Source organism: Cynocephalus volans, chromosome 17 (assembly GCF_027409185.1).
Source record: "Cynocephalus volans isolate mCynVol1 chromosome 17, mCynVol1.pri, whole genome shotgun sequence".
NCBI lineage: Eukaryota > Metazoa > Chordata > Mammalia > Dermoptera > Cynocephalidae > Cynocephalus > Cynocephalus volans.
The window spans coordinates 19002039-19011468 of record NC_084476.1 but is presented as its reverse complement, the minus strand read 5'-3'; positions in this window follow the sequence as shown (position 1 = coordinate 19011468).

Sequence of the window (9430 nt, the reverse complement as noted above, 5' to 3'; positions counted from 1 at the left end):
ATCCACTTATCATACACTTTAAGGTCTATTTTGATCCTATAGTACTAATATCCATCACTCTAATCGTCCCATTCTAATATTTTATCTATATTTTAAAGAATTGCTTGATCGTCATGAGGACATGAGTTGTATATGATTACATGTATTTTCAGCACTTGGAGGCTGAGCCAGTGTATTTTGCTGTAACAGATAACATTAGTGTTCTCACGGTCATATTAGTAGATTGTGGCTCAAATAAAAAAAAAGTACAAAAGTGAAAAGAGACACAATCTGTCAGAGTTGGAGAAACCCCCCATCATCTATCCTAACCCATTCTATTCACAGAATAATCTTCTGTAGCTCAGAGATATCAACAAGCTCTCACGGCCTTTATTGTATAAAACAACAACTTTGAGGCTACCAGAGTCTTGAAACCAATTCAAATACCAAATACTAATAGATGGGGCTTTTAAAATCTCCTAATATAATAGGCTTCTCTGGCAACACGAGAGTGCTTTTAACCCACTTTTCATATGTGTGGTCTGAAGCTATAGCTGCTCAAATTTTAAGCAGTATTTCGGCTTTTTTCCATTCTACGTTTAGCCATACTACAAGTCTTTCGCCTATGTTTTCTCTATATTTATAGCCTGTGTATTTTTGTAAAGAGAAATCCCATAATAAACTCCCCATTTCCAAGTAGCTGATATGTACAATCTATTTGATTTGGGGAAAAAAAACAAAACAAAACAAAACTACTAACCCTTTGGTGCTGGATATAGTCGTCCAACTAAGTCCGTATTCATTAGTGGCTAAGGATATAGACAAGATATGCTCAGAAACTACAAGGAAAAAGTGGGAAAAGCTCTTTTTAGGGAAAATTATTTGGAGGTTAAAATCTTATTTACTATATTTATATGGATAATATTCCCTCTACATTTTAACTTTTCCAGCTAGCACTGGACTCTGTCTTCTTGTAAATTACCTTGGAATCCAATATAGACTAAATTCTTGCTCAACAACATGGATGCATTCTACGAAATGCATTAGTAAGTGATTTTGTCACTGTGAAAACATTATAGTGTACTTACACAAAATTAGATGGTATAGTCTACTGCACACTTAGGCTATATGGTGTAGCCTAAAGTTCCTAGGCTACAAACCTGTAAAGCATGTTACTGTACTGAATACTGCAGGCAATTATAGCACAATGGTAAGTATTTGTGTATCTAAACATAGCTGAACCTAGAAAAGGTACAGTAAAAATACAGCATAAAAGATAAAAAAGGTATACCTGTAGATGAAACTTACCATGAATGTAGCTTGTATGATGGAATTGCTTTGGGTAAATCAGTGAATGAATGTCTAAGATATTATTATACACTATTGCAGACTTTGCAAACACTGTACCCTTAGACTACACTAAATTTACTTTAAAAATTTTACTAATCGTTGCTGTGATGTAAGGACAGCTATGATAAAACTAGGCAATAGTCATTTTTCAGCTATGTTATAATTTTATGGGACCACCATTATATATGTGGTTCATCATTGACAGGACATTGCTATGTGGTGCAAAATTGTATTCCCAATTACTCCATGTGTGTGGAAGACCAGAACAAGCTATTCCAACAGTTTTAGTTGACAGGTGAAAAACAAAAAACAAACAAACAAAACCCCAAAAAACTAACCAGAGATTTTGCAAGTTAATGACACAGTAGACACCATCATCCAGATCTCTAGATTTTCAAATTCAGTGCTTGCCAATATATTAAACCCCTTCTCCTACTACGTTAATCATAACTCTTTCCATCAAGATCAAGGCCTGCAGCTATGAGCATTTCCCTTTCGCTGGTCAAAGGGAGGAATGAAACATTTACTTTTTGTTTTCAATTGCTAGTGGCAAAAGGATATTGATGTGACCGAGATGAAGCATTAAAATGAAAATTATGTAGGGAATAAAAAGACAGCATAAATTAAAAGCATTTGCTTCCACCATGGTTTAAAAGAGTTAGCATTTAAGCCAGCCTCATATAACATTCTGGGGGTAGGTTTATGGATGGATTAGGCAATATATCAAAAACAGCATTAAAGGCCAATGAGTTAGAGATGGCAAAAGGCCACTGCAGAGAAAATGAATGGTCATCAACACATGCCACTCTCATGAAAGATTGAATTGTTTTCCCTGAAATATAGTAAGGTAGGACATGTGCAATTACAGAGTGTTTGAGGTAGAAGTATCCATTGTTATTCTCTGTCCCAATCCTTTCATTAATTGAGAAGTTTAAGGTTCTGTCACCTATCTAACGTCATGGAGTGAGCTAACAGAACAGCACATTAATTATTTATCTATTGTTGTATAACACATTACTTCAAAACATAATGGCTTAAAACAACAGTACATCTTTCATATCTGTCACAGTTTCTGTGCATAAGAAATCTTGGAAAGTGTTCACTAGGTAGTTCTGTCTCAGAGTCTGTAATGAGATTGCAGTCAGGATAGTGACTGGAACTGCAGTCATCTGAAGTTTTGAGTGGGGCTGACAGATCTGCTTCCAAGGTGGCTCATTTCCTGGCCAGCAAGTTGGTAATGGCCTTGGGCAGGGGGCCTCAGTTGCATCCCATATAGACCTCTCTACAGGCTGCTTAGATGTCACCTTGACATGGTGGGCAGCTGGTTTCCCCACAGTAAGTGACCCAAAGTATATCAATGTCTTTTAAGACCTAATGTCTGATGTTACACACAATCATTTCTGCTATATCCTATTGGTTACAAGGTCTTCTTTATTTGGTGTGGGAGGGGACTACACAAGTGCATGAATCTGAGGAAGTGAGGGTCACTGGAGGCCATCCTGAGGCTGGCAACCACAGCCAACTTAGTGTTGAGTGCTTAGGAGAGTAGCCGGCATGTAAGTGCTCAGTCAATGTCAGCTATTATTGATAGAGTAATTATCACTAGTACTATTTTACACAAATAATTCTGAAGATTTATACCTTTGAAGAATGTATATTGTAATTCTAAAGATTTAAAATTTTATTTTTTTCTGTTTTTGATAGGTTAAAGAAAAGAGTCCAAAAAGATTAGCAATAAAATCAGAAATTGAGTTCCCTGACTGTGGTCTTTACAAGTTGTAAATCTGTCCTTAAAAATTTAGAAAAAACGAATAAGTGGGATAATAATGCTATTTATATATGGACATGGATGGAAGGATAAATAAGTAAAATATACAAGTATCTATAATACATAGTATAAAGTAAGAACAAAGATCACAAGAAAAGTTTAGAAAAAATTCTTTGGGAGTTTAAGGGTTTTGAAACTGTGGAATGAAAACAGACTTTATGGAAGAAGGTCATCGCAACAAGTTTTTTAAAGATAATTAGATTATACAAAACATGGAAAAGTAATTACAGGTGGAATTGTGGGAAGATGGCAGACTCGAGAAACCTAGAATGCATTTCTCCCACAGAAGAAAACCAGAACAGGCCTACTGCTACCAGTGCTGCACTCGCCAATGACATTGTCAAAACCCAGGACCACTGCCTGCCTTCGCACTATAAGTTTCACCCCACCCCATACTCTCATTGCCTACAGTGCTGCTCTAGCCACTGCCACTGCTGGCAGCCATCCAAACCAGCACTACAGCTCTGACCAGGCCAGCTGCATACAGGATCCCTGCCCACAATGCTGCACCAGTCAGCATGGCCATGCACAGGATCCCTGCTTCAGCACCTGCAGGGCAGTTGCCATTGCTAGCGGCTGTCTATGCTGCTGTACCAGCCAGAACAGCCACACCCAAGCCATCTCAACAGCCATCCCAGCTGTATGTGGGGCCCCTGCCACACCTGCCAGCAGTGCAGCAACCATCACCAGTGGCTATCCATGCCACCACACCAACCAAACCATCTACATGCAGGACCCTCACCCAAGCAGCCTCATGAACTGGACCTGCTACACTTGGGACCACGATATTCACATGCAGCATGGCTACTGCCACCATGGTCATTATACCAGCTGTACCATTGTATCCCACCTATGCCACAGCATTGGCCAGACCTGCAGAAAATCTAAGAGAGCCAGCAGACCACCCTAAGTGCACAAACATTTGAATCATGTGTTTTCTGGAGAGGAAGGAGAAAGGAAAAGGCATTGAAAATATATGCAATGAAATAATAGTGGAAACTTCACAAGTGTTGGTAGAGATACAGACTTCCAGACTTGAGAGGCTCAAAGGTCCCCAAACAGATTCCATCAAAAAAGCTCCTCTCTGAGACACAGTGTAGTCAAATTGTCAAAAGTCAAAGACAAAGAGAGAATCCTAAGAACAGCAAGAGAAAAGTATCAAGTCACCTTTAAGGGAATACCAATCAGACTAACAGCAGACTTCTCACCAGAAACTCTACAGGCCAGAAGAGATTGGGATGATATATTCAAAACATTAAAAGAAAAAAACAAACTACCAGCCAAGAATCCTTTACCCTGCAAGGCTATCCTTCAAAGATGAAGGGAAAATAGTGTATTTCCCAGATAAACAACAGTTGTGGGAGTTCGCCATTACCTGACCAGATCTACAAGGAATCCTTAGGGAGTCCTGCACCTGGAACCCAAAAAACAATAATCACCACCATGAATACACCAAAACAAACAAACACCACTGGTATAGCAGATATGCAAATGAGAAAGAGAAAGAAACAATACTATACTACATCAAAAAACCAATGAAAACCAAAGGCAAAAAACAAAAGGGAAAGAAAGGAACAAAAGATATTTAAATCAACCATAGGAATAACAATTAAATGACAGGAGTAAGACACTACCTATCAATAACAAACCTAAATGTAAATGGCTTAAATTCACCTCTCAAGACACTGACTACTGGGTCAAAAATCTAGACCCAATTATATGCTGTTATATGTATGTACCCAACACTGGAGCACCCAGGTATATAAGGCCAAATCTATTAGATCTAAAGAAAGAGATAGACACCAATACGATAACAGCTAGGGGCCTGAACACACCTCTCTCAGCATTGGACAGATCATGTAGGCAACAAATCAACAGAGAAACACAGGCTTTAAACTACACTTTAAACCAATTGGACTTGGCAGAATTCTATAGAACATTTCATCCAGTGACTACAGAATATACTTTCCTCTTATCATCACATAGAACATTCTCCAGAATAGACCACATTTTAGGTCACAAATCAAGTCTCAACAAACTTAAAAAATTGAAATAATTTCAAGTATCTTTTCAGACCACAATGGATTGAAACTAGAAATCAATAACAAAAAAACCTCTGGAAACTATACAAACACATGGAAATTAAACAACATGCTTCTGAATGACCCATGGGTCCAAGGAGAAATTAAACAGGAAATCAAAATAATTTCTTGTCATTAATGAAAATTAAGACATATCATACCAAAACCTGTGGAATACAGCAAAAGCAGTACTAAGCAGAAGTTTCTCACAATAAATGCTTACATTAAAAGAATAGAGAGATTTCAAATAAAAAAACCTAATGTTGTACCTCAAAGAATTAGAAAACAAGAGTAATCATATCCCGTAGTTAGTAGATGGGAAGAAATCAGATCAGAGCAGAACTAAATGAAATAGAGATCCAAAAACTGCTACAAAAGATCAATGAAACAAAAAGTTAGTTTTTTGAGAAGATAAACAAAATAGACAAACCATTATCTAGTTAACTGAAAAAGGAAGAGTGAAAACCCAAATAACAAAAATGAGAAATGAAAGAGGAGACATTACAACTGATACCACAGAAATGGAAGGAATCATTAGAGACTAATACAAACAACTACATGCCAACAAATTTGAAAATCTGGAGGAAATGGATAAATTTCTGGACACATACAAACTACCACGACTGAACCAAGAAGACATAGAAAATTTGAAAAGACCAATAATAAGCAATGAGATTGACTCAGTAATCAACTGTCTCAAAAAAAAGAAAAGCACAGGACAGGATGGCTTTACTGCTGAATTCTACCAAACCATTAAAGAGGAATTAATATCAATTCTCTTCAAACTATTCCAAAAAATGGAAACAGAAGCCATTCTACCAACCTCATTGTATGAGGCCATTGCCATTATACCAAGACCAGACAAAGATACAACAAAATAAAGACACTACAAGCCAATATATTTGACAAACGTAGACACAAAAATCCTCTATATTTTAATAGGAATCAGATCACAGCAACAAACACACACACAAAAATTATACATCATGATCAAGGGGAATTCATTCTAGAGATTCAAGAGTGGTTTAACATAAGCAAGTCAATAAATGTGATACACTGCATGAAGAAAACCATGGATAAAAGCTATGTGATTATCTCAATAGACGCAGAAAAAGCATATGACAAAATTCAACATTCCTTCATGATAAAGACTATTAGCAAAATAAGTATAGCAGGAAAGTATCTCAACACAATACAAACCCTATATGACAAACCCACCACAATATCATCCTAAATGGGGAAAAACTGGAAGCTCTTCCTTTAAGGACAGGAACAAAACAAGGACACCCACTCGCACCCTTCCTATTTAACATAATATTGGAAGTATTAACCAGAACAATCAGGCAAGAGAAAGAAATAAAGGGCATCCAAATTAGAAAAGATGAAGTCAAACTGTCCCCATTTGAAGATAACATGATCCCATATATAGAAAATCCTAAAGACGCTACCAAAAAAACTCAATAGAGCTGATAAACGACTTCAGTAAAATTTCAGGATACCAAATCAATACTCAAAAATCAGTAGCTTTTTTAATACTTCATTAACAAAATAGCAGAAAAAGAAATCAAAAAGCAAGTCCATTTAAAATAGTCACCCCAAAGATAAAATATCTGGGGATTAATTTAGCCAAGGAGATGAAAGATCTCTACAACAAGAAATACAAATCACTGTCAAGGAAATTAAAGAAGATACAGAATGTGGAAAGACATTCCATGCTCTTAGATTGGAAGAATCAACATTGTGAAAATGTCCATACTACCCAAAGTGATCAACAGAATCAATTTAATCCCTATAAAAATACCAATAGCATTCTTCACAGAAATAAGAAAAAAAAAAAAAAAAAGCTGGAGGAATAACACTCCCTGACTTCAAACTCTGCTGCAGGGCCGATCCTGTGGCGCACTCGGGAGGGTGCGGCGCTGGGAGCGCGGCGACGCTCCCAGCGGCCGCGGGTTTGGATCCTATATAGGAATGGCCAGTGCACTCACTGGCTGAGTGCCGGTCACAAAAAAGAAAAAAAAAAAAAAAAAAAAAACTGTGCTGCAATTGTACAGTAAGCAAACCAGCATGGTACTGGCGTAAAAACAGACGTATGGACCAATGGAACAGAATAGAGACCTCAAAAGTTAACCCACACACTTACAGCCCACTGATCTAAGACAAAGTCACCAAGAACATACATTGGGGAAAAGACTTCCTCTTCAATAAATGGTGCTGGGAAAACTGGAAAGTCACACGTAGAAAAATTAAATTAGACCCACACCTCTCGACATATACCAAAACTAACTCAAAATGTATTAAAGACTTAAGTATAAAATGTGAAACTTTAAAACTCCTAGAAGAAAACATAGAAGAAACACTTCAGGATATAGGACTGGGCAAAGATTTTAAGAATAAGACTCCCAAAGCACAGACAACAAAAGAAGAAATAAACAGATGGGATTATATCAAACTAAAAAGCTTCTGCATAGCAAAATAAATAATTAACCAAGCAAAAAGACAACTTATAGCATGGGAGAAAATATTTGCAAACTATGCCTCTGACAAGGGATTAATATTCAGAATATACAAAGAACTCAAGCAACCCAACAGGGCAAAGGAACTAAGTAGACATTTCTCATATGAAGATATACAAATGACCAACAAACACATGAATAAATGCTCAACATCACTCAGCATCAGGGAAATGCAAATCAAAACCACATTGAGATATTCTTTTGCCCCAGTTAGACTGGCTATTATAAAAAAGACAGAGAATAACAAATGCTAGCAAGCATGTGGAAAAAGGGGAACCTTCCTACGCTGTTAGTGGGACTGCAAATTAGGGCAGCCATTATGGAAAACAATATGGAGGTTCCTCAAACAACTACAGGTAGAACGGCCATACAATCCAGCAATCCCACTGCTGGGTGCATACCCAAAGGAATGGAAATCATTATCTAGAAGGGATACCTGCACTTTCACATTTATTGCAGTTCTATTTACAATAGCCAAGAGTTGGAATCAACCTAAATGGCCATTGAGAGATGACTGGATAAGGAAAATGTGGTATATATACATAATGGAATACTACCCTGTCATCAAAAAGAATGAAATTCTGCCATTCACAGTAACATGGATGAACTTAGATATAATTATGTTAAGTGAAATAAGCCACGCACAAAAAGAGAAATACCACATGTCCTCTCTCATAAGTAGGAGCTAAAGTAAGGAAAGGAAGAAAAGAAAAAAAGAAAGACTGAAAGAAAAAGAGAAACAATCACAATAATATATTGAGCTTTAAAAAAAAGAGAACAAAATTGTGGTGATTAGAGGTGGAAAAGGGGGAGTGTGTGTTAGAATTAGTTAAGTGTCAAAAAGCTTAATTACATTTTGTAGGCATGAGTATACTAATTATACTGATTTGATTACCACATATTGTACATGTTGTATTGATGTTCAATTCTGTACCCCACAAATATATATAATCATTTGTTTCAATAAAAAACTGTCAAAAAAATACAATAAATAAATAAATAATCTCAAGACTTAAAAAAAAGAAGAAAGGTAATTACATATGGAGGAAACAGAAAGAGTTAAAACAGATATAGACAGCTGGCACATTTGATGAAGGCAACGAGTATAACATTCATTCTTCAGGCAATGCGGAAAGGTTGCACGTGACGAATGGCCTTGTTGTGGGAAACTTCAGCAGGCAGTTTTATACACATCGAGCTAGAGGAGTAAGAGAATGGACATAGGGAGATCAGTCAGATAGCAATTGTACAATGTTCTTAAGACTCAGTGAGATCTAAAAAGAGATGTGTCGGAGAATGAACATAGCTTATTTTAAAGATAGAATTTAGGGCATGTGGCACCTGAATGGGTGTGGGTGTGGAGGAAGCATTAACCAAACACTCTCCTGGAGCTAAGTGGATTGAATTTAATAGCTATGGTCTCCACTTTCTTTTTTCATTCATTCAAAAACATTTTGTTAGTGACTACATTGTTATAGTTGCTATGAAATATCTGTGTGGTGAAGGTGAAGAAGACCCAATTTATGACCTAATTCTTTGTTCTCTTAGTTAAAAATATCCTCAAAAAAGTTATTTACATTTGTAGACTTTGATTCCCCTTCCCATTAGCTTTTTTTTTTTTTTTTTTTTTAAGTTGGGTCTTTTTATTTCTCTTATTTTATTTTTTATTTTAAGAA